At 46.1% G+C, this 25611-nt stretch overlaps 1 protein-coding gene across 1 annotated transcript in view; it reads left to right on the forward strand.

Annotated features, from left to right (window-relative positions):
* Window positions 1-265: 265 nt before the first annotated feature.
* Window positions 266-25611, forward strand: part of PLEKHG1 (pleckstrin homology and RhoGEF domain containing G1) — a 223313-nt gene continuing 197967 nt past the window's right edge. Inside the window, exon 1 of the mRNA XM_030853164.2 lies at window positions 266-400. The gene's annotated coding sequence lies outside the window, so the exon portion shown is untranslated. The remainder of the gene's footprint in view (window positions 401-25611) is intronic.

The following is a 25611-nucleotide window of genomic DNA, read 5'->3' on the forward strand; positions in this document are numbered from 1 at the left end:
TTTTTTTTTTTGGTAATTTTTTTTCCCCCGGGGGCTGTAATTTGACTGCTCGCTTTGGCAACGCTCCAGAGACAAGTCCAAGTGCTTAATCTCTTTCTCCTTCTCTCTCCCCCTCCACCTCCCCACCGTTCTCGCCCGGGCAGAGGGGAGGAGGCACCGCAGATCCGCTGCTCGCGGCGGCGGGGCCCGCATCCCTGCGCCGGGAGGGGCGGGTCGGGGCGCGGCCGACGAGCGGGGAGCGCGGCCGAGCGGCGGGGCCGAGCCCGAGGAAGAGGAAGTCCGAGCCGGAGCGGCGGTGCAGTGCGCTCGGCGGGCGCCGGAGCCGGCGCAGCGCAGCGCAGCCGCACCTTCCCGGGCCGACGTGCGAGGGCGGCCCGCGCCGGGAGCCGCCTCTACCCGGGTAAGCGCCCGCTTCGCTGGACACCGGGTCCTTTTCCAGGGACGGGACCGCTCGGCCGGGAGCCCCGGGGAAGGGGAAGGGGCCCGGGGCACCCTCGGCCCGGCGCCCCAGATCCGCAGGTGGAGGCGAGCGGAGCGCGGTACCGGGTTCCTGTCCCCCGCGCCCATCCTCGCGGGTGGGGGCCGGCGGGGTCGGGGGAGCGCCCCGCCGCCGGGACTTGGGCCCGCCCCTGCCCGCCGCCGTCCTGAGGGGGCGACCTGCCGCCGCCGCCCGGCTCCGGGCTCCGCGTCCCCGAGCCCCGGTCCCTGAGTCCCTGGCTCTCCCGTCCCTCCACCGGCTGCTGCGGCGGAAAAGGGGCTCCTTAGTGCGCGCAGGAGCGTTACCAACCCAACCCTCACAGCCCAAACGGCACAGTCGGAAAACGGGACCCGAGCGCCCGCCGCTCTCGGTCAGCTCCCCACCACCGGGCCCGGGCGCCTGGGCCCCCAGGAGCGGCGAACCGCGGTGGGAGTCGGAGGCCGGAGCTCTGTGGCGCGTTTGGCTGGCAGGATCTCTGCCTTTGTACATCTAGCCTTGGTGTCCCAGCTCTGCAAATACGTCCCCTCGGGGGGGGGGGGGCGGGGGGGCGGTGTCGAAAGCCGGTGTCCCGTCCATCACGGGGTCGATGTAACACCTGGTCCACGGGGACTCTGCCGACCTTCCTGGCCTCGGAGGACAGCCAGGGTCTGCGGTGATGCCCGCAGCACCTCCCCTCCCCCTACCCCCCACCCGCGCTTTGTGTCCTCTGGTGAGACTTTGGTTCTTAAATCAGAAGCCTAGGAAGGTTCTAATCGGGAAAAGTCGTTAAGCTGTGGCATTTCATTCTGTTCCTGGGAAACAATGAGGTGGATGACTTTTTAAACGCTCTGGTGGAGTCTTGTTTGTAGAGACGGTATTTCATTAAGTTCTGGTCCTTAACCCTCCCTTTGTACCACCCTCAGGTGGCCAAGGCTACTGCACATAGTTTTGAAATTGTAGAGGGTGAGTCCGGGGGAAGGCTGTTTGCAGCAGGCATCGCGGAAGACAAGGTCGATCGCAGAGGGAGAGTTGGTTTGGGGGTTTTCCGACGACTGGGTACAGAACTTCCTTGTGTTTTCGTATTTAAACCAGGAGACCAGCATGTTGACTCTGGGTCAGATTCGTCTTCGAACAGAATTCCAGGCCTAGAGAGATCATGTAATGCTATAAACAGAGTTATCAAGTGTTAAAATCAGCGTCTCCAGGCCACTCAGTTTCTGTATACTTTTAAAGAATTTATGGACTTTGGATTTTGATTAAACGCTATTAAAACATTTCCAGACTTATCGTGTCTGGGAATAAGAAACTCCATTCTAATTTCATCTTTGCCAAGTCAGACCTGAGCAAGCGGTCCGCCTCTGGTGGCCTTGGCTTCTCCCTTGTGCAGTGATGGAGGAACCAGGGAGTTTCTAAAGCTTCAGGCTCACTCCTCACCGCACCACTCCCACCCCATAGTGCTTGTTTGGTCCACTGTATTTAAGATTTAGATACAAAAGTGATGGTTTGATATTATGGTCCTTTACCATCTTTGAGTCTGACTTCCCAATTCCTCACTTTGCTTTTGGTCCTGTTTGAAACCTGGTGTCTAAGCCACCAACGCCCCCGAAGAAACGTTTTCCCCAGAGTTCTCCTTCCTCATTGGCGTCATCCTCATAAGGTCATCAACAGCTGTCACTGCATGACCTTCCTTTTCCCTGGTATAGCTCTCCCTGAAGCTTTCCACTGAAGGGCAAGGCGCAGTGAGAAACGGTTACCTGGCAGTCAGACCCATGCCTGAATCCTGCTTCCCTTGATGGTTTTTTTCCTGCTCATCTCCATCCTCACCATGGGCACCAGCTTCCTTCTGTGACTTTAACATGGACGATGTTACCAAATACAAGCTTAAATATTTCCCTGGGAGACTCAGTCTGTGCTTCAAAAGGATTAAATGATCATTTTTTAACAAATGGATAGGAAGTGGCCAAGTAAGTTTTCAGAAGAAAGAATAACCAGTGCTGTCTTGTTCTCCTCCTTTTTGAGGCTATGATTTTTTAAGTGATTTAATGGTTTGTAGTCTGACACATAAACACAGGAAATGCTTGAGTAGCACTAAATCTTTTGAGCCCTTAGTAAACTATAAAGCAATTCCTGAATCTGTGCTCTGATTTTTAAAGGCTGCAATCCACTTTGTACAGATTTCTCTTCCCTCCCCCTTTGCGAGTAGTTGGTCTTTCGAACAGCTGCCATCTGTGAATCCTCATGCAGGTGAGATTATATCCATGGAACAGTAAAACTAGATGCATCTTGCATGAGCCAGCCAAGCCCGTACATCTTAAAGATGTGTGAAAGCTCTAGTGGTTAAGAACAAGTGCTCTGGAATTAGCTGACCTGTGTATGAAGTTTGCCTCTGCAGCTCAACAGCAGTGCGACCTTGACCCCTCTAAGGAAGTTATTTAGACATGGATTATTTTATAATGGAGAAAATGTAGCAGTCATAGTTGATCATTCTCTCCGGATTATCTCACCTTTGCTCATTCCTTCCTCTGTAAATTTAGGAAGTAGTGACCCTTCCCTCTTGAACGGTGCTGAGCATTGATGATTATTAACAAATTAATCTGCAGTAAGTGGTGGGTGCACTGTGTGCTTCCAGATGATTACTGTTGATAAGCCAAGTCCCAGGAGTGAGTGATTTTGTTGGCAGTTACGCAGCTCTCAACTGGCAAAGCTGTGATTTAACCCAGGTTCACTTCTCTTACTCCTGAACTTCACTACCTAGAAATGGTGGTGGCATGGGGACATATTTTAAATTAAATGTAATGGTTCACTCTTTAAGAAAAAAATCCCTTGCCTCTTTTGACTTAAAAAAGAACATAGTTTCCAAAGCAAAATGTTCATGTATTCAAGCAGGGATGGGAATAGAAACATCTTCTAGACAAAGACCCTAAGCAGCCTAGTGCTTGTGTTTGGCAGGCATCTCAAATATTAACGTTTCATGACAGCCTGCATCAATCTTGCTTTATAAAATGAAGAGCTGACCCCAAGCCAGTTGGGCATTCAGAGCCATGGGCGTCTGTGCCGAGGAGAACTTACTAACTGCAGGGCCCGCTTTCAAGTAATTAAGAGATGGCTACATGCTCTGCTGCTTATTGCTCACGCTGATGAAAAGCAACAGATGCTTTAGCAGAGATGATAGAAATATAGGCTGGACGTGCTAGTGAGGGGGCCTGGGTTTGCTGTTAAAGTAACTAGGCCGCAGGTCATCCAGATGCTGCAGAACAACTTCACGGATGCTTGGGTGACCCCCATCCCAGTGACTAGAAGTTGCCTGTAGTTCTAGCGTAGTTTTCATGTTCGAGTCATGTTTAAGTATATTTCCAATCTATATACATAAAGTTACCCAGAAATGTTTCTCTGCTGAGCTACAAGCCATGTACAAATCTCTAAACCTAAACATCTCCTTTTGGTAAATATTGAATTACTGTTTGATGGAAAGCAAAAGTAGGCTGGATTCATGGATCTGAACAATCCCTAACCCTCCTCTTCTTTCCCCCTTCCCATCCTGGAGGAGGAATCCTGGAGGAAGGGCAGCTTCAAGAGTGTTCATGTTAGGCTATGTTTTTAAAAGATTCCAGCTACGCCCCCCTTGATGTACTAAACTGATGTCTTTAATTAAGAAAGCTATTCGGGTAAGCTTTAATGACCAGGGTGCTGTTGAGCCTACAGAAGCCACTTATCACCAGCATTAAGAAGATCAAACCATTGCAGCATTTGGCCAAAAGCTAGTAAGCCTTCAAGTGTGAGAAGGACATCTTTTAAAAAGATCAAAGACAAAGTTGAAACGTGTGTGAGTGTAATAATCGCTGAAACTTTAGAATTTTCATAAAAGGAATCAATAAATCTCATGTTTGAAGTGGCAAATAGATCTTACCATTGTCCACTCCGTGTCCAGTGACATTAAGCACTGACTTAAATGCCCTGACTCTGAACAGAAATGGAGGAGGACGATGAGAAGTTCTAGATCAGGGGGTGGTGAACCTTTTCCTGTAAAGAGCCAGATGGAAGTATTTCAGGCTTTGTGGGCCATGCACATACCTGTCGTATATTCTTTGATTTGTAGGAGGGGGGATTGGTTGTTTACATAAACCCTTTAAAAATGTAAAAACTGGGGCTTCCCTGGTGGCGCAGTGGTTGAGAGTCCGCCTGCCGATGCAGGGGACGCGGGTTCGTGCCCCGGTCCGGGAAGATCCCACATGCCGCGGAGCGGCTGGGCCCGTGAGCCATGGCCGCTGAGCCTGCGCGTCCGGAGCGTGTGCTCCGCAACGGGAGAGGCCATGACAGTGAAAGGCCCGCGTACCGCAAAAAAAAAAAAAAAAAAAAAAAAAATGTAAAAACCGATCTTTGCTTGAAAGCCATACAAAACAGTCTTTTCACTGGAAATCTAAATAAATGTTAGTAAACCAAAAAAAGAAAAAAATATGGCAGCCGTAGTTTGCCAACTGTGTCCTAAATGAAATATTCTGTCTGTGATATCCTTTAGTATTTTTGTGGAGCCCCCAGATGATAAAGTTCATAGGCTCTATCTAAGCTGACTCGCTATAGACTGACTTATAATCAAATCTCCTGTGTTACTGTTTTTTCCAGTCACTCTTCTTTATTTTCTCTTTACGCTGGGCTTAGAGGTCTCTGTTAGACATAGCGATCAGTTGACATAGGACTGACAGCACCAAATTTCAACACTCATCCTTGAGTGAGATGCAGGACAGGGAGAGAAGCTCAGCTGGGATGGAATAAAGTCCACATTGAAACGGGTCATTGACAAAGATCACTGATCATATGAAATGAAGTTCAAACCCCCCAGGATGGTACCCAAGACCTTCATGCTTGCTTTTCTCCCAGCACCTTCCCAGGTGTACTCTATGTCTCTCTCACTCAGGATAACTCACAGAGCCCTATATGGGCTGTGCTCTCTCTCACCAATGCTGGGATCCGTCCACACAAAGTTTAAATATACATCTCTTTCGTGGAGCCTCTCCTGACCTTATTGGGAAGAAATATGGGCCCCTGCAGCTCCATATCAACGCAGGACCTTACACGTGAAGCGTGTAGAAGGACAGAGAAGTGTGGTGATCCCCAGTGGACAAATATTACCTTTCAAGTTTGGGAGATCAGTCTTATTCTTCTCTGTAGCTTCAGAGATCCTACCTCACCTCTTTGGGCCACTCGCAGAATCAGACCCATTTCCAGGCTTTGCATGTGATACGCAGTACAGCATGGCACCGATGTGTCTGGATTTGAAGTCAGGCTGAGCTGACATCTAGTCTGGGCTTCTCCACTTTACCTGCTGCCCCATCTTTAAAGTCAGTAATGAGAATGACCTCTCGATTGCTAGGAATAAATGAGATTATTTTTCTCTGACGAGCATTTAGTTCAGGGTCTGACGTGTAGTGATTGCTCAATAAATGGCAACTTTTGTTCATTCCAGGGTCATCTATTGAGAACCTACTATCCCTGGAATGGTGCCTGACGCTGCTCTAGGAATAGCAGTGAATACAAGAGCCACGGTCTCCATAGTGATACGATCAGTAAGCGGAGAGAATCAGGGTAGGGGATGGGCCACCGTAGACTGGTGCTCCAGGAAGCCTGTCAGAGAAGGCAAGGTTTGAACTGCAACTTTAATGAGATTGATGAGTCCCTGTTTCATCAAATCTAAGATGCTTTTGAAACACACCCTTTTTTAAGGTACCATTAAGAGAGAAGAAATGCTGTCAATAAAATTGACACAGTCTCCTGTAAGATGCATCCCTAGGCTGTGAAAAATGTGCATCTTAGCAGCAATGAAATGCATTAATATTGGTGCTCAATAAATATGCATTGAATAAGTTAGTGTTACGCCATGTTTGCCTCCAAGGTTCAGCTCCGATGGTTTACGTTGTAACTGAGTTGGTCTCTTCTGTTTCTTAGGTCTGAAAGATTGACTTGGAACTAGCAAAGGGTACAATATAGTAAAGTAAAGTATTGTGAGACATTTGTGATCCAACGTGCTTTAAAAATAGTTTAAAACATTGGCTTTGGTCATCTCAATGGGCAGAGTGTCTTGGTGACTCCTGTTGAAGTGAAATTGGCCTGGACATAACTTGGGTAGGAGTGAAGTTGAGCAGCTCTTGCAGCCGACAATTCCTTCTGGCAGCTGTCCGTGGAGATGTGTGAATCTTTGATGCACAGAAAGGCCTTCCTCAGGGCAATGAAGGCATTAGCTGGAGCTGACTTCCTTCTGTTTCCCAGATTTAACGTGACATAAATACTCCTCTTCTCCTCTGTATCCCAAGGGGCTGATCATTCCTCTAACCAAGCAGGTCCTCTGTGATAATGAAATGAAGGCGGCTCCCCTTAGAGCCACCCCCCTGCCCTCCTCTGGCAAGTCTCTGGGTTTTCACAGTCCAAGCAGTGTTCTCCTCTCTCTCTCCACCCTCCTCCTTGCTTAGAGAGTAAAACACTGCTTAAGTCTTTGCTTTCTGACCACCCTCTAAACTCTCTCCCTCGTCAAGATCTTTTTCTGAACCCAGTTGGGAACCTGCTCCAACTCTCCCCTTCTGTCCAAGATCTCAGCTTCTGGATGGATGACTCAACGGGGGCTTTGACAATACTTAGCTATTTCTAGCTGTCATAAAGTGCGCTTTCATGCTGTTTTGATTTTAATTTCAACATGTCACTCAAGTCCCGCACACACGTCGGCACGCCTGCCCTCCACACATGGTGAGCGTACCTTTCCTTCTGCCCGCCCGGAGTCTGTTCTTGTGGGACCCTTTCAGCAACTCCCACCCTCTCCCAGCAAACTTCCCTGCCTGCACCCTGTCTGGCTGGGAAGGGTCTGTCAGCACTAGGCCACGGAGGAAGCGAATGCAGACCTTGCTCCCTTCCAGGCACAACCTTCCTCCACCTTCTCCTGTGACGGAAGCCCTCATGCTATAGGGGGTGTTTCGAACCCTTGCCAACTCTAGCTGAAATATGAGTCTTTGGAAACAAGTAGATGCAACAGAAAGGCCATTTGCATTCCAGGGATGCATATTAACCACGGTCCAGCCTCAAGATGATTTAAGGCTGTCTCCGACCTGTGGCTGGAATGCTTGTCGGGGTGTGTGAAGATGCCAGGCCACAAGGAAGGAGTGGGGACCGTCGCAGAGTTCAGCTTCCCATGGTTGTATGATTACAGGCAGTCCTCAAACACTAACATCTGTGCTTCTCTGATGTGCTGGGAGAGAGGAAAAAACTGTAATCTGGGGCATAAATATACGATCCTGTGTTTATTCCCTTTAACCATGCAAACCTGTTATTAGTTTAAGCATCTATGTTGTGCTTAAATATTACAGCTGCTTCAAAGGAGGATACGGTAGCTGGTCTGAAACAGCTTACCATTTAAGTACTCAGTTGTCTCACACTTTTAAAATTTGAATCGACTAAACATATGAATTATGAAGCATAAGAGTCAAAATCAGGGATATCGGATCACGGAGTGGGGTATGCAGAGCAGAAGCCCATTCGAGGAGATGTAGACTTTAAAAGTGATTTTTATAAAGAGAAAACGCTTTGGGAGTTTGGGAGTGCCATGTACACACTACTGTATTTAAAATATATAACCAATTAGGACCTACTGTATAGCACAGGGAACTCTGCTCAATATTCTGTGATAACCTAAATGGGAAAAGAATTTGTACAAGAATAGATACATGTATATGGATAACGGAATCATTTTGCTGTATACCTGAAACGAACACAACATTGTAAATCAAACTATACTCCAATATAAAATAAAAATGAAAAACAAAACAAAAAAGAAAACCCTTCCTTTACCTCGTGCCCTTCACACCTTAGATCAGAGTTTTTAGAGAATTTCTTGCTAAGGACTAATGAGGGTGAGGCTAGAAGGGTGATGAGATGGGCAAGGAACAGGCAGAGAATGGGCGCCCAGATGGGCTGAGGAGCGTTGGCTGTGTCTAGGAAAAGTGCTTTGGGAAATATTTGTAAGCTTATGGAATATAGTTATGGAGCAAAATCTTGGTGGTCTTGGCTTTTTTCCACTTTTCTTCAGTGTCTATGTGAGATAAATGCTTATTTTCCCCTCCCTCCTTTAACAGTCGTTTAGATTAAACTCTAAGGAATTGCCATTTAGTCACAATACTTGATGATATTTGATCTTGACACTAAAATGGCAAGGAAAGCAATGTGAAAATAATGTTTCTGAGGCATGTGGCCCCCTGTGGCCCATAGGTATACCAATCACAAGGAAGCATTACCTCGAGCAAGTTGGAATCCAGAGGATTTCCCAGAAGCGTCGTTATCAAGAAGCACTCTTTCTTTCTTCTTTCTTTCCCTTTAGAACTTATCCCGATAGAAAGCAAATGCTATGAAGTTCTAAAAATCGAGTTGTGATGAGCACTGTAGGAGCCACGCCTTTCAGAATCCAGAATCCCCCTGAGAAAAAAGAGAGGTTTGTTTCACTTTATGATCCGCCACACCAAGATGCAGTACTATCTAATCTAATCCTATAGTTCAGGAAATTTCCAAACAGGAAGTTAACAGGTGTTTGTTTTTACCTTCTTATATAAGTGAAGAAGAAAGCACCTTTCTGTATTAGCTAAAGGCATAATAGCTAGCAATAACTATTCTAAAAAACCCCTTGGCTTCGGGTTACTAATATGAGCAGAAAGCATACTTTGCAAATGTTCGGAAACGACATACCATGCTCTTAAAAGAGAAAATTCTTACTTGATACTTCAGTATGCATGAGATATAGCAATCAAATCTAATACTTTCTTGCTTTCTTTCCTTACTTATTGTAATGCTAGTTCAAGCACTGTTTCTGTGACATTAATTATGGGAAAAATGGTGTGCATGGGAGAGATAAGTTTGTTTTTCTAAGGTCTGAATAATCAGAGTTGAAATGTGGGAATAGTCTGGAATTAGGCAGCCTATATATGTCATTTGGACATTATTTGAAAACGCCTGCTAACCTGGGGGTAAGACTATATAATAAAGATACTGTGAGGCTTAAATGCATAATGTCTATATAGCACCCAGTACATAATAAGCCCTTGATAAATAGTGGTTCTCTTACTATGTTTACTGGGTGTCACACTTAAGTTTTATTCCCTGCTACTAGACGTCTGGAACAATAAACCAACATGAAAATAGCTGAGAAAAAACATCTCAGTGGTGGAAGAACAGCCTTTCTCCTGAGGCAAAAGTAAGAGAGAGCGAAGAGGAACACTGTTGCGTTGGTTTTTACTGTAGCAGAGACAGATTATACATTACACTTGGGAATTCAGATTAGAATTCGTGTATTCAACAAAGATAATTTCCTGAATTCTGCGGATACAGTGATGAACAAAACAGACCAAATCTGGAGTGAAGGGGGAAAATCCGTGCGATGAGTGCTTTAAAGAAAAGAAAAGAGGGAAATGGGTTGGGGCCGGGAGTGGCCTGTTATTTGCCTGGGTGGTCAGAAAGGCCTGTCTGAGCTGGTTACATCGAGCCAAGATCTGTATAATAAGAAATGACCTTAAGAAGATGCGAGGGAAGAACATTCTTGGCAGAGAGAAGAAAAATACGTATGGAGGCCCTAAGAGAGACAAAAGCTCCATGAGTTCTAGGGAAAGAAAAGCAGGCTGTGAGTGAACAAGGGAGGCAGAAGAAAGCGTGAGGTGAAGGTGGAGAGGGAGGTGGGGCCTGAATCTCGTAGGTCTTTATAATATTGAAGATCTTTACCGTGGCTTAAAAGAGAAATAGCCTATGATACCTGGATGGTATCGCTTACACGAGGAATCTAAAAGCAGTGGTACAAATGAACTTATTTTCAAAGCAGGAACAGACTCACAAGACTTAGAGAATGAATTTATGGTTACCAGGGTGGGGCGGGGGAAAGGATAGTTAGGGAGTTTGGGATTGACAAGTACACCCTGCTGTATTTAAAACGGATAACCAGCAAGGACCTACTGCATAGCACAGGGAACTCCGCTCAGTATTCTGCAGCAACTTAATTGGGAAAAGAATTTGAAAAAGAATAGATACAGGTACCTGTGTAACTGAATCACTTTGCTGTACACCTGAAACTAACACAACATTGTTAATCAACTCTACTCCAATATAAAATATAAAGTTTTGTTTTTTTTTTAAAAAAAAGAGGCGCCGTGCAAAGCCACTGGAGGGTTTGAGGCAGGGGAGCGACAGAATCTGATCAATTATCTTTCACTTGGGAGCAGCGGTACAGAGAGGATGCTGGCAACGGCAGCAGGTTGACTCGGAACTGGAACGTCAGCCACTTAGTTACTCTGCCTACTAGAAAATAATCAAATGCAATAGCTCTCAAAATATTCTGATTTAAATTTTCTGGCTCAAAGAGTGAGGGCCTATTGTGTTTCAAAATAAATCCACAGAAACACCGTGCAGCAGCCCGCCCGAGCCTCCCGCTGCTATTCATATGCCTTCTGAGATTTATCTATTGGCTTTTGCACAATTGATTTAAAGTCACCCACCCAGAACTGGGCTCACAATCTCCATTTCCAGACCCACCTCTAACTTCCTGGGGTTGTTTCTTTTCCCTCCTTTTCCAATGCTTAGTTCATAGCATACCACAATTCATTGGTCAGGAGAAGCCTTTTTTTTTTTTCCTTTTCTGCCTTGTCCAGTCAGTCAGCAATGACTTCCTAAACAGGTCTCCGTCCATATTCACTTATTCATGTCCCCCTCCCATCCGCTCAGATGCTCCTCGCTTGCCTAGCCCACTAGCATAGTTGGTGAGCCTGCATGGGTTGATGTATCTAGAATACAATCTGACCAGTGAACGTGTTGTCATAGAGGCCTCTTCTAATGGCTTCACCCAACAGAAAGGCTGACAGTAGAACTTCAGGTGGAGACACGAGTCCCAGGTAGAGAGCCTTTGGTATTCCTCTGGTCATGTTTTCCCTCTAATATCTCAGGTCGAATCCATAGGCAAACTGGGCTCTTCCTCCCAAATATCCAGAATCCCGTGACTTCTCAGTCTTCACTGCTGCCACTGGGTCCGGTCCAGCTGCTCTCTCTGCCTGGATGGCGCAGTAGGTTCCTAACCGGTCTCCTGGCTCAGCCCCACGCTCCCTCAGCCAAAGCGATCCTCGCTCAGACTCCTCTCACGGTTTCCCATTTCGCTCAGAGTCAGAAGCCAATCCACGGAACGGCCTCTGAGCCCCCGCAGTGGGACCCCTGCCCCGCGCTCTCGCTCTGATCTGCCGCCTGCCCCTCCCCACGTGCCCACCCTCCCCCGGCTCGCCGGCCCCTCTGCTGGTCCCAAATACGCCAGACGAGCCCCGGCCTCAGAGTGTTTTCATGACCTCTGCCTGGAACATTCTTCCCTGGATATCAAAGCTTTACCGTCTCACTTCTTTCAGTCCCCTGCGCAAGCGTCCCCTTATCAAAGAAGCCTTCCTGATGGTGCTGTAGAAAACGGCAGCCTCCGTACCTTGGAGGCCGCTGTAGCCTTCTTACCCTACTTCATTTGTATGCACAGCATTTAAGAACACTTAACAAAGGATATAGTTGTTTCTTGTCTGTTCTTCCATGAGGAGAGAGGCCCTGTGCTGTTCACACTGTATTTCCAATGATTTAGAACAGTGCTCAGCACAGAGAGAAGCTTCACTTTTCGAATAAATCAACATCACCTCGGCAATTGCCACCTCTTGCCTCGAAGTCAGGTAAATTCTGCTTGCAGTCTGATGCTGCTGCACCATGTTCTAGAACGAGATCAGCGCCTAAGGTGCTGTGTGCGGGGATGGGTGGGTGTGTTGGAGTAGAAGTGGTGGAGAACCTGCCTTATGACTCCACCTTCCTCCACCCTCCATCCTCCCTCCATCCCTGCCCTCACCCTCCTGGGCTTCAGAGGAAGCTTCCTTTGGAGGTCCGCCTGGGCCCCTTGCCTGCAGTGTCTGCTCTCTAGCACCACGCAGCCCCGAAAGCCTTACTCTTGGCTGTTCTCCCCTATCTGCCTTATTCCTCTGCAGTACCCACGACACCACTCAGAAAATATCAAGACAACGCTTGATATTCAGGTTTAATCTTTTACCCTTCCTTTGTCCAGATGCTACTTATCCATCGCAGTAGGTGGTGTGGTATGACAGTTAAACATTCAGACTCTGGCGCTGGGCTACCTGGATTCAGACTGGGTTGCATCGCTTAGAGTTTTCATGACCTTGAACAGACTTTTAACCCCCCCTAAGCTAAGGGGCAGCGACTTACAGATGAGGGAAGCAGCACCAGCTTCTGGGATTATGATGAAGATCAAAGCCCATCATTCTTTAATAGGCTTGCAAAACCTAGTTCCAACATAGAGAAAAAGTCAGGCAAATGTTCACCATCGTTTTCATTAGCATTTCTTTTAAATGGGCCTCTTTAAGAAAACTCAAATTGTCCTTCTTTCTCAGAAAACCGCCTGTCTTTTAATTACCATTTTATTCAACTTCCTGTGTATTAAGGCCTTATCTTTTTTTTTTTTTTAAGAAGATGTTGGGGGTAGGAGTTTATTAAATTATTTATTTATTTTTGCTGTGTTGAGTCTTCGTTTCTGTGCCAGGGCTTTCTCTAGTTGTGGCAAGTGGGGGCCACTATTCATCGCAGTGCGCGGGCCTCTCACTGTCGTGGCCTCTCTTGTTGAGGAGCACAGGCTCCGGACACACAGGCTCAGTAGTTGTGGCTCACGGACCTAGCTGCTCCGCGGCATGTGGGATCCTCCCAGACCAGGGCTCGAACCCATGTCCCCTGCATTAGCAGGCAGATTCTCAACCACTGTGCCACCAGGGAAGCCCCTTAAGGCCTTATCTTGATGCAGTTATCAACTCATCCAGGTCTTATTAACTTACGTGTATAAAATAAATAAATACTGCTTGCGTGTAGAAATACTATATTTATCCACCCTCCTCTCAGCATTTCCCACTCCCTTCCCTGCTTTATTTTCCTGATTAGCACACATATCTGCCTGATAGATACACCAGGAATTACTGTTTATCTTTAAAGCTCCGTGGAAGGAGGAATGCATCTTCGAATTAAGGAACTTTCCAACTAAATGCAAGTAGAGAAAATAGCATAATGAACCCCCATGTACCCATCTTCCAGATTCAAGAATTATAAACATTTTGCCAATCTTGTTTCATCTGTTTCCCCATGAACCCCCTTCCCCAACTTTGAAGTAGTAAAAGCAAATCCCAGATATCATGTTACTGTACCCATAAATATTTCAATATGTATTTTCCAACAGATAAGAACACACTTTTCCATATCACCACCACACAATTAATACACCTAATAAAAATAATAGTAGTTCCCTAATGTCAGCTCTTTCTCTGTCCGTAGTCAAATTTCCATCAGAGCTGGAGTTTTTTGGCCTGTTTTGTTCACTGCCACATCCCAAGTACATAAGACACACTGTAATATTTAAATGAATGCGTGGCTAAGTTGTGTTCTGAAATTTCATTTTTGGAAGACAATTCCATAAAAATATGATAAATGGTGATTGTGATCTTGGGCTAATAAAAGAAAGCCCGCTTGACTCATAATGTCAATGTCTTTTAATGAGCAGATACCTTTGGAGTTCTAACTCGGAATAGGTTGTCTTTTTTATTTTTTTGCGGTACACGGGCCTCTCACTGTTGTGGCCTCTCCATTGTGGAGCACAGGCTCCAGACACGCAGGATCAGTAGTTGTGGCTCATGGGCCCAGCCGCTCCGCGGCATGTGGGATCTTCCCAGACTGGGGCACGAACCCGTGTCCCCTGCATCGGCAGGAGGACTCTCAACCACTGCGCCACCAGGGAAGCCCAGGATAGGTTGTGTTTGAACCTGCCTCTCTTGCCTCGGAGGAGTCTGAAATTTCACTCCTTCTCCCTTCTTGAACAGGAAATGAAGTTAGCATTGTTCATATTTTTAGAGTTGAATGGACTGCCTTTTGAATATGAACTGTACTACTTATAAGCTATTTCTTCTTTCATGAAATGGAGGAGAATTATAACTACTGTAGAGGGTAGTTATGAACATGTAGTGGATAAACTTTAACACTGCTTGGCCTTTAGCAGCTGTTTAATGGACAGTTGTGCTCTCTCTCTTGTTGCAAGCCACTGTCATTGGCAATTTCCAAGGTGAGAGTTCCCAAGCCAGGGAGGAAAGGCCCCCAGAGGCTGCTTGGAGGCAAGAGGCTACCAAGCAGAAGCTGGGTCTCCATAGCGCTGCCTTCCCAGGCCTCCCTGGCCTCCGTCCAGACTCTCTCTCTCTCTCTCTCTCTTTCTGTCCAGATTGGCTCTTCGGTTTTTCTTGCGTTCTCTGTGGTCTACTGTGCAATGGCAAAGCAGTGTTTTGGTTTTACTTCTGGGCAGTACTGCTGCCCTTTTGAGGGTCAATTTGAAGAGCTTTAACTTCTAATGACACTTTAAAAAAATCCTTGGGGGCTTCCCTGGTGGTGCAGTGGTTGAGGGTCCACCTGCCGATGCAGGGGAGGTGGGTTCGTGCCCCGGTCCGGGAAGATCCCACATGCCGCGGAGCGGCTGGGCCCGTGAGCCATGGCCGCTGAGCCTGCGCGACCGGAGCCTGTGCTCCACAACAGGGGAGGCCACAACAGTGAGAGGCCCGCGTACTGCAAAAAAAAAAAAATCGTCATAGTTCTACCTTCTCTTTTGAGTAAACACTAGACAAAAATAGTTCCATAAAACTCAGGTTTTGTGCTCTGCTGTCACTGTAGATGGTTGTATGACCTTTCCAAAATTAGAGCTCTATTTCTACCAACCCCTGAATGAATGACTGGGTCACACTTTAGATGCCTATCTAAGTAAGATTACTGTCAGGCACATCAGGGTCCCTGATAAGTTCTGAGGTCATAACCAGTCTTGTCAATAACACATCACTTCTCATACTAGGTTTAAGTGCAAGGTTAGTCTTCCTCTCCATCATTGGTCGAGCACATGGAAGGGCCTTCTCAATTTCATGATTTGAAGGAATTGCCCTCCATTTCCAAGACCACACCTTGTTCTGAGACAGACTAGCCTGGAATTTGAGGTGAATAAAGCTTTGGATAACCTATAACCTCAGCAAAGCTCAGTCCCTTTCCACAGCACAGAGAGTTTCAAAGCATTAGCTCTAACTCTGATGGCTTTGTACTCGAACATACACCCTTGGGCCCTTTTCTGCATGATGCGTCTGGGTCCCCTCCCCTCCAGCGAACCCCCAAGTCCACGCAGAGTTCTCTTTGCTCTGACTTGGCCTCCTTCACCCCTCTGAAAGCTGCCATCTGCTTTATTTCCCTTCCTCCTCCATCACAGCCCCTTCTTCTTTCTAAATCTCCCCAAGGGAAATCTGGAAATATGCATATACTTAAATTCTCACAACAGGAAAAATAATACAGTTGTAAATTCACAGAGGCTAGAATGTTTTGTGAGAAGAAACAGACTGAAGAGGGATTGCAGTGAGGGAAGTCGGCTATAAGGAATAGAGAGGAAATTCTAAATAAGGACCAAGGAGACTGGAAGGGGCAGGGCATCTGGGCAGCAGGTATGGGGAGAATGAAAGGCAGCGTGAGGGCTAGGGTGGTGGTCATGAAGCTTTACCTCTGGTTCCCATTTGCCTCCTGTCTTGTAGTTCCCTGTTGTACCAAGGAAGTACTGACTAGTTCAGGCAATGTTCCAGAGGCTTTGCATGTATTTACTAATTTCATGCGCACAAGCACTTTGAATATACGCAATCATTCCCATTTCACAGATTAGGAAACTGAGGTGTAAAAACAGTTAGATAACTTGTCCAAAGACACTCAGCTGATCAACGGCAGCCTCGGATCTGTGCCCAACAGACTGGCTTCAGATCTCATGCTCATAGTACAGTTGGGGTATGAGTTAGGATTGAGCTCGACTGCAAGGGCTGGGGATGGGGGACACAGGACTTCCAGGTCTGAGTAGGTCCAAGACTAGTAGGGAGCTCTCTGCTCATAGGGGCCCAAACTCCCTCTATCTTGTTGCCCTGAGAGATGTCATCTTCATTACGGGTGGCTGTATGTGGTCGGCCCTCCATATCCCCAGGTATCTCATCTGCAGATTCAGTCAACCGAGGGTCAAGGTTGGTTGGCTGAATCCGCGGACTCGAAACCTGTGAATTCAAAACACGTGGATGTGGAGGGCTGATTACATTTAATGTACTGCACCATTTTATACAAGGAACTTGAGCGTCCTGGGATTTTGGCATCTACGGGGGCCTCCTGGAACCAACCTCCCGATAATACTGAGGGACAATTGTACCTAGTTAAAATTAAGGGTTGCGTTATTGTTGAAAACAAGAGTGGCAGGTTGGGATACAACTCTCTCGATAAGAGAAAAGGAAGATGACATTGCAAGGTGTGCTGTTCCAGAGGGAAGGAGCCCCAGCAGCCAGTCTCTGAACTGTACTGCTTGAGTGCCTTGAAAAGCTGTGGCTCATGGTAGCTACTAAAGTATTTGATTGACTTTTCGGGTGTCGTCTCTAAAGGGGAAAAAAAAAAATGTTTCACATTTGGCGGGATGCCCCACTTAATTACAAATAAATATTACATGCTAGTGTTTGATTAACAACTGGGCATTTCCAACAAACATTTCATCCTGGCAAGGGCTGTTTACTAACAGAAGGTCAGAAGCAGTCTCTTCTGGAGAGGAAACTTCTAAAGATGCTAATCATCATAGGATGTCAGTCATTCATGGTGACATTAGGAAACAGCTGAAAACTGATAAGGTCTACTTGCCTCCTTCAGTTTAATGTCTTGTAAGAACTTGCTTTTCTGTCGAAGAGTTGTACTAGTCAGACTCTTGCTTGAAGGGCTCCACGTTTGGACTGAATTAATTAATCAAAGAACTGATTGAGATGGCAGCATTCTCAATCTACTCTGATAGAAAAAAAATTGATAAATGTGAAGTTCTAGAATTAAGACCTATGTTGAGGGAGGAATGATTTAAACATTAGTGAGAGGATTAGAAAGAAAATCAAGAACTTGGATCACAAAGTTTTTTTTACCAAGATTAAGAATTTGAAGAAGTGTAGTTGAGTTAAATTGTATATTTTTCAGAAATTTAGATTCTGTGAATTTTCCTCTATTGCATGTTCCCAGAGAATTACAGGAAATCCTTTCTAACAGGGTATCCTGAGTTGGAGGGTTTGTTGAGTCAAAAAAACACTCATTTGGTGGTATGCTTCTGGTGAAGATTATAGAATCCATTATGCTTCACTGAATTTGAAGAACTACAATCACTTTAATCACACTTGTTTTCACGGTGGCCCAGAGAAGAATTAAGAGACTTCCTTTTTCAAAAGTTTTTGCTAAGACAGCGCTTTTATTCTCCAGTTGAGTCAACAACATTGTCTTCTGTTGGAATTCCAAAATCAGACTTGATGTCCTCGTGAAATTTATAAGTAAATTGATGAGAAGTAATTAACCAGTTAATTACTAGTGTGACAAAATAAACTTGTGCTTTAAAAGTGTTTTAACTACTCAAATGGCTGGGGACTTTCAGAAGAAGGCTATTGGTAGTACAGAACTCTAAGTCTCCTTGGCAACATTCCCTGTAGAACTCAGTAAGGTTTAGGTCTAACTTGAGATGCCCAAGAAAATTAAGAACAGTGATGCTGATGGTGAGTGGAGAGTAAAGCTGTCAACTGGTGTGAGTGCCCTTGTGAGGCCAAGCTGCAGAGCGTTCACCAGGGTTTATACATGCAAAGGATTTCCTTCTATTCTCTGAGGATGTCTGACAGACAAATGATTTCAGCTTACTGATGGGCATATCAGCAAGCATTGTCTTGAGGAGGGCCTGGGTGTGGGAACAGGTCTTCAGGGGCGATAGAAAGCGAATATGGTGTGTGCTGGTAAATGTTTAACGACCTATGGGGGTAGGTAGCTCTGTGTGTGTGTGTGTGTGTGTGTGTGTACACACAGGAGACATACATATACATATGTACATATAAGTTTATGACAAATTGTAGTAATATAAAGGATGAATAGCATGTAATGTGCAAATAATAAAAATTGATTCTCATAGAATGCTTTTGTTGATGTTTGCTGAGCTTCTTATATTCATAACCAACCTATAATAAGTGAATTTAGTCTCAACATTAATGTTTGTTAGATATTTTCTTTGACATTAATATGACAAAAGTGAAACAATGAAGATGTATGTCAGAGCTTCACACTTTGATCAGTGACATGAGACTCCTCTGCTGAATTGAATGCTGGATGACTGTTTCCTCATTTCTGGGTCCTATGTGTACAGTGTAGCAGCTCCAGACATAACACCCTTTTATGTTTTAATCCGTATTATTAACATTTTCTCCAGCACTTTCTTAGACATGAAGAGAACAAATCAAAGCCCAGATTTGCAGCATTTGCCAACTTCCATGGTGTAAATATTCGCACTGTGGCTACTTTCAAGCTACCAGAGTTGGGGAGAAATACGTAATTATTAGCCATTATTATGATATTTCTACCATATAGATAAAATAGACATCAATAACCTCAAGAACATAGGTAACAGTAAAATAGAGTAAAATAATAAGTGAGGAGTTTTGAGCATTTCTACCTTTGTTTCTAATGCAGTTTATTTAATGTTGAGATTACATTATTTACATTTTAATGATGACTTTAACAACTGGCTCACAAAATTCCTGAAGCTTGACAGTTGGTTCTTGTGAGATGCTAAGGAAAAGAGCGTTGAGTAGGAGAGTGTCAACTGTCACAGTGCACAGAGGCATCGGGAGAGTAACAGAGTGCTCATCTGGGAAGTTTCTGACCTGATGAAATGTATTTTGGAAAGCAGTGGTGATTTTCCTCCAAGTGTGGGCCAAGTGCATTTATGTAACTGAATACAGGTGGTCTCCAGGTTACTAAGGACAATTGCAATCCAAAGGGTGGGACAGCCCCTGCCCAGCCATTGCTGGAGATCTCTCACTGGTTACCTCAGGCTTTTTACTTACTCGGGGGCGAGGGGAGTAGCAGCAGAGGGAGAGTCGTTTGTGAAAAACAAGGGAAGAGGGAACTTCCCCGGCAGTCCTGTGGTTAGGACTTGGCGCTTTCACTGCCAAGGGCGAGGGTTTGATCCCTGGTCGGGGAACTAAGATCCCACAAGCCATGGGATGAGGCCAAAGGAAAAAAAAAACCAAAAAACGCGACAAACAATAGAAGAAACTGTGGAAAGTAAAAAACAGTTTAGACTTGCTCTGGGGACAGAGCCTAGACCTTTTGACTCAAGTGATGACTTTTCTCAAAATTCTACCTATTGAGAGATCCACGTTTGTTAAAGATGGAGGGTTCAAATGTCATCTCTACTCTGTGCTCAGGGTCCCTCTTCACAGTCTCAGCACTCCTGTCTGTTAGCCTCTTCCACATGCCCTCTTTCCCATTCTCTCCTCTTCTGCCCTGGTAGAGAGTTTCCCAGCTTTCTCCACCTTTGCATTTGCTCAGAGCCATCACTCATCTCAGCAAGAAGACCTCAGAATTCATACTCCCTTAGAGAGCCACAGACGATTGTAAAAACAGACCTATTTTCCTGACACATTTTCATTTGAATTAATTCAGTGTTAATTAATTAATATTCATTTATGTTAAATTAGTTCAGCTTTATTCCTAATACCCACCGAGCCCCTCTATACTAAGGGAGAGGATGACGAAGTGGAAAGGAAGGCAGTTTTGGAGCAGGGAGCCTTTGAGGACCTAAGGGTGGCTTTTACGGAGCAGGTGGAGATGTAAAGAAAATAAAATGGGGCTTCCCTGGTGGCACAGTGGTTGAGAGTCAGCCTGCTGATGCAGGGGACATGGGTTCGTGCCCCGGTCCGGGAGGATCCCACATGCCGCGGAGCGGCTGGGCCCGTGAGCCATGGCCGCCGAGCCTGCGCGTCCGGAGCCTGTGCTCTGCAAAGGGAGAGGCCGCCAACAGTGAGAGGCCCGCGTACCGCAAAAAAAAAAGAAAAGAAAAGAAAAGAAAATGCATGCTTCTAGATGCTTTCCTTCTTCAGACATGAAGGAAGAAATGTTCTTTTTTCCCTCCCACTTCACGCTGCCCACAGCTCCAGAGACCCAGGGCTCAGAAAAACTCCCATTTGCTGCTTGGACCGCTTATAGTTTTTGGCGTAAATTGATTCCTTTTTCCCAAAAGATGTGTTTTGAGTTGAGGAGGGTGTTTCTGTAGCATTAACACATTTAAGCTGCTGTATTGAGATTAACACGGCTGTGTCTTCTCTATAAATGCCACGTTTATTTGATCACAGTCACACAGTCACCTTTATATTTTTATTGTATTTATTTTGGGGGCCTTTATTTGTGTTTACTTTCGTTGTTTATTTTATTGTGTGTGTTTTTATAATTTTATTGCGTTTTTAATCGGAAAAGGGATTTTTGTATGTGTGAAGGGAAAGAAAAACACCGATTCCAATTGGGTCATTAGAAATAGTTCTAGACCTGTATTCCTCAAAGTTGTAGCCTGGCCATGGGCAGGAAGCCCCAGACGTGGGCAGCCCGCCTGCATTCTCCCCGCAGGAAGACGGCCTGACTCAGTGGCCCTCCAGCTCTGCCAGCTCCTGGCCATACCCAGGCCAGACCCGGCAGGTCCTGATTCCTCAGGAGATTGCAGCAGCCTCCAGGCCTGTCCTTTGTCCCCTCAGACCCCTTCAGTATTTGTGCAAGCAGGGAAGGGCTCTGTGTAAACACCGTCACTCCCTCTCTGATAGTTGGGCATTCCACACCCTCTTAATCCGAGTCGGGGTGAAGACAGCCAATTGTGTGTTCTGTTTTGCTTATCTTTTAAATTGCCAGATCTTTTTGACTGACTAAGCTTTTTTTTTTTAAGTTGTCTAGACTTCTGCTGTAATGAGGAGTGTGTGTGTGTGTGTGTGTGTGTGTGTGTTCATTCAGTAAATGTCTGTGTGCCTCTTCTGTGCCAGGCATCCTTTATTTGCTGTGTAGGCACTTAGGGTCCAAGGGTGAACAAAACTGAGGACCTGCCCTCTCGAAGTTTGCATTCTCTGCAGGTGACAGATCTCAATAAGTAAACATCAAATGTTATCAGGACTGACCAGTGCAATGAAGAAGAGTCAGGCCAGGGTAACAGGGTAGAAAAGGAGCTCGGACTGGGGAGGGAGGGCACTTTTTCTTACTGTTACCCAGCTATATCTCATCTGTGGATGTTAAAGGTGGTAGCCAGAAGAAGTAAATAAAACTCTGCCATTTATCCTGTCGTTCAGCTTCTCTTTCTCGGGTTGAATCTCCAAGGTTCCTGACTTCAGTGTCTGGGCCTCAGTTTCCTAACGTTAAGCTGCACGTTTAATAACAGTAACCGGCTCCTGGAGCTGTTGCAAAGAGTCATATGGAGTTAGGGCTTGCGACGGGCTTAGAACAAGGCCCGGCGTGCCGTAAGTCCTCGAATGGTAGCGCCAATACCGTCCAATAACGATACACGTGAGGACCTCGCACTTGTGCCAGGAGGCTGTGTTGCAGAAGGTCAGGATGTCGAGCTGCTGCTTTGCGGGGAAGCAGTAAGCGAGGAACCTCAGCTTCCCTCTTTGTAAAATGGGATCCTCTTAGGCCCCTAGCCTCAGAGGGTTTTGTTGTGCAAATCAGTTTAAAGAACGTGAGAGCACAGTTTGAAAACTGGGAAATACTATTGGAAATACCACTACAGATGGTGGTACTAAGCACTCATAGGGCCCAAAATAACCTATGTAAAGTCTGTAAATACAAGTGCTATCAAAAGACACATCGTAATTATTTATTACATCGTAATTATTTATTACATCGTAATTATTTATGCTACACATCACGTCCTCCTTCCTTTCCGATGCTTTCCCTTTAGGCGACATCTCGTCTCTGGAACACCCTATACTTCACGACGTGGAGGCATCGGTAATGCCTTGTCACACTGTGCTCAGGTTCAGTTGTGTTATTAGTGCCGTTGACCTTGAGCACATTGGAATCCAACTCACATTTGAGCCTCTCTTTCCCTTACTGGTCCCTCACACGACCCCCTTCGCTGAGAACTCTGTCCACCTCTGGGGTCTGCTTGGTTATGTCAACCTGCACTTCACGTTATACCAGGTGGAAGGAAGCAGAAAGCCGAAGGAGAATGTCATCCTGTGAGATATCAGAAGTATACTGTTGTTAAATAAGTGAATCTCAGCGAAAGCAAAAATGTTATATGAATATGTATTATATATGTATAAAGCACTATTCCAGATGCTATACGGTGAGTGGTTGTTTTCGCCCCAAGATAGAGCAATAGTTTGTTATCCTATGTACAGTAACATTCCCAGTGACAGACTTCTTTGGAAAGGGCAGAAGTCAGAATAACTGGAGCCCCCACGCTGTGTCCCAGTGCAGGGGCAGCGCGTTGGGGCACCCATCCTGTGCCCTGTCTCCCCACCTCACCCCATCCCCGTGGGGCAGTCTTTGGTGCCAGAGCTTCTCAGCACTGAGCTACCTCAAGAATTCTCCCCCTCTTCTCCGGGCCACTGTTCTTGAGCCGGGTGACTCAGCGGGACCCACCAAGGAGATGCACACCCCTCACTAGCTCGCCTCTCCCTGGGGTGGAGTCCGTAAGACCCTCTCGCCTCATCCCCTCCAGACAGGTTTTGTTAAAGGGAGATGTTCCCAGACACTGTGTTATTGGAGGTTCATTGTAAGTCACGCACGTGGGGTTTTACCACCACGGGAAGCTGGAGGCTTTTTCCTAAAATCAGAATAAGAAATCAACCAAAGTTAGTTCAGTACCTCCTAAGGGCCTAAAAGTGTGTGAGGCCCTACTAGGGGTTAGAAAAACTAAGGGGAATTTTATAGTAGCACGCTCACCCTCCTAAGGAGAAAGACCAAACTGCACTGTTTCAGCCCCTCGGACAGAGAGGGCGTGGCATTTCCTCTTGTTGGCCAATAGATACGGAGTCTTAATTAGCGTCTTTTGTTGTTCTTCTGTAGGAAGTGAGTGAGCCAGCCTGCTGAGGCCTCTTCTGTCATTTGTTAGGTATGTCAGGGACACGTTCTTGAAGTTTCACTTCTCTTCCTCAACCTCACTGTAGTGTAATTCATCAAGTGACACTGAAGTCACATTTGATGTTATCGTGCCCTAAACCACACAGGTGCAGCCAGAGAGAGGAAAACAGATGAGGAGATTTTGTTTTCTTCATTTTGCAAGTTAAATAACCTTGGGGGGTGGGGTGGGGGGGAGGCATCACATAGTTTTGTGAGAGCTTGTGCTGTAGGGCCAATGACAATACCGTCTTTGGTAGTACTTCGCGAGGACGTAATCACCGTTCTAAACATTCTTTAGTAAAAAGCATTAGCAGGGCACCTGGGGTTTTGTTCTTAGCTACATTTCCCCCATTACCCACTCTTTACAATCATTAGGATCTAGATCAGCAGTCTTCCAAGGATGGTCTAGGGGCCCGTAGTTTTGCCTTTTTACTCTCTGTCATGAGGGTGCAGTGGTGTTTTCCAAAGACGACATGACATACGCTAGCACAACAGACTGAACGCAGAGGGAGGTGGGAGAATCCAGCTGTCTTTGTCAAGCCAGACAGTCAAGAGACTTAGAAAACTTTAAAACAATGACACTCTCCCCACGAAATGCTTTTGGGTTAAAAAAATATTATTTTTTCATTAAAATGAGATTTATATGAACATGCCATGGATTTACAATGGCTCTTTTAAAATTAATACATATTTTGAACTTGTTTTAGTTTCTAATATTTATCATATCTCATGTGATAAATATGAGAATTCATAACCCACATCATCAAGAGCTCTTTGGGGTTCTCAGTAGATTTTTTTGTTTTGTTTTGTTTTTTGTTTTTTTTGAGGTACGCGGGCCTCTCACTGCTGTGGCCTCTCCCGTTGCAGAGCACAGGCTCCGGACGCGCAGGCTCAGCGGCCATGGCTCACGGGCCCAGCCGCTCCGCGGCATGTGGGATCTTCGCAGACCGGGGCACGAACCCGCGTCCCCTAGCATCGGCAGGCAGACTCCCAACCACTGCGCCACCAGGGAAGCCCCTCAGTAGTTTTTAAGAATGCAAAAGGAGCCTGAGGAAAGGTTGAGAATCACTAACCTAACCATGGAAGTGTCGGAAAGGTCTGTGTTTCCCTCTTCCTTAGGGAGGGAGCAGGCAGTGCCTTGGAGGGTAAATCCCAGGTGGACCCCGCAGAGATTGCCTGTGCCGGGAGAATGTACTACAGCTTCTCACTCAGCCCTTCGGCCCCTGTGAGAAGACCCTGGCCTCTTCTTCCAGTTCTTTCTCGCATCACGACCCTGTTCTCAGCCCTGTGTTACGGTGCCTGCGACTCGGGTGCCTTCCTGCTCCTTGCCCTTGGGGTCCTGTCATCCCAAGGGGCCCCTGCTCAGGAGGACCCTCTCTCCCTCGCCATCGCCTCAGCACCTGAACCCCAACTTTCCTCTTTGCTATGCTCTTTCAGGGAGAAGACAGTGCCCACCTCACAGACTCGCTGTGGAGAAGTGCGTTCATCTCCAGTGTTGAGCACAGGACCTCACACTAAGTCAGTGCTCGGGTGCTGCCTTCCCTTGCGAATCAAATGATTTAATTCACTTCCGTTCAGATTACAACTCCTGCTGGGTAAAGGTCTTCCGCACTACGTAGGGCCTGGAGACCACGTGACTGCTGCGGGACAATCCCTTTGGAAAAATTCAACCAGGACAGTTTTAGTCTGTGCAAGAAAAGTCGGAAGGCTCTATTGTCATCCTCGTGATTCTTACAAGCATAGTGATCGAGGCTTCATCCTTACTTCAAACAGAAATTTGGGGATTTCTGTTTGGATGAAGGAATGGGAGGGACATTTACTGAAAACTTTCTATAACCCAGTCACTTTCCCTAGTTTTGTTTTTCTTTCTCAGTTGTCACCACAATCAGCCTAACTTCAACAGTGACAGACAGGGTTAGCTGTGGTCCCCAACGAGGAAATGGAAGGCCAGAAGGAAGGAACTTGCTTTGCACCAAGGAAGGAACCCATATTTGGAATCCAGCTTGTCTGAAACAAAAGCCCATAATTTTTCCATAAAAATCAAATGTAATGACTGAGCCTTGACTGAGCTGTAGATCAAAAAAAAGATAACGCATTCTTAAGATAGTATGTTAGTTTGCTAGGGCTGCCGTAACAAAGTGCCACAG

Source organism: Globicephala melas, chromosome 14 (assembly GCF_963455315.2).
Source record: "Globicephala melas chromosome 14, mGloMel1.2, whole genome shotgun sequence".
In the NCBI taxonomy this organism is placed as follows: Eukaryota; Metazoa; Chordata; class Mammalia; order Artiodactyla; family Delphinidae; genus Globicephala; species Globicephala melas.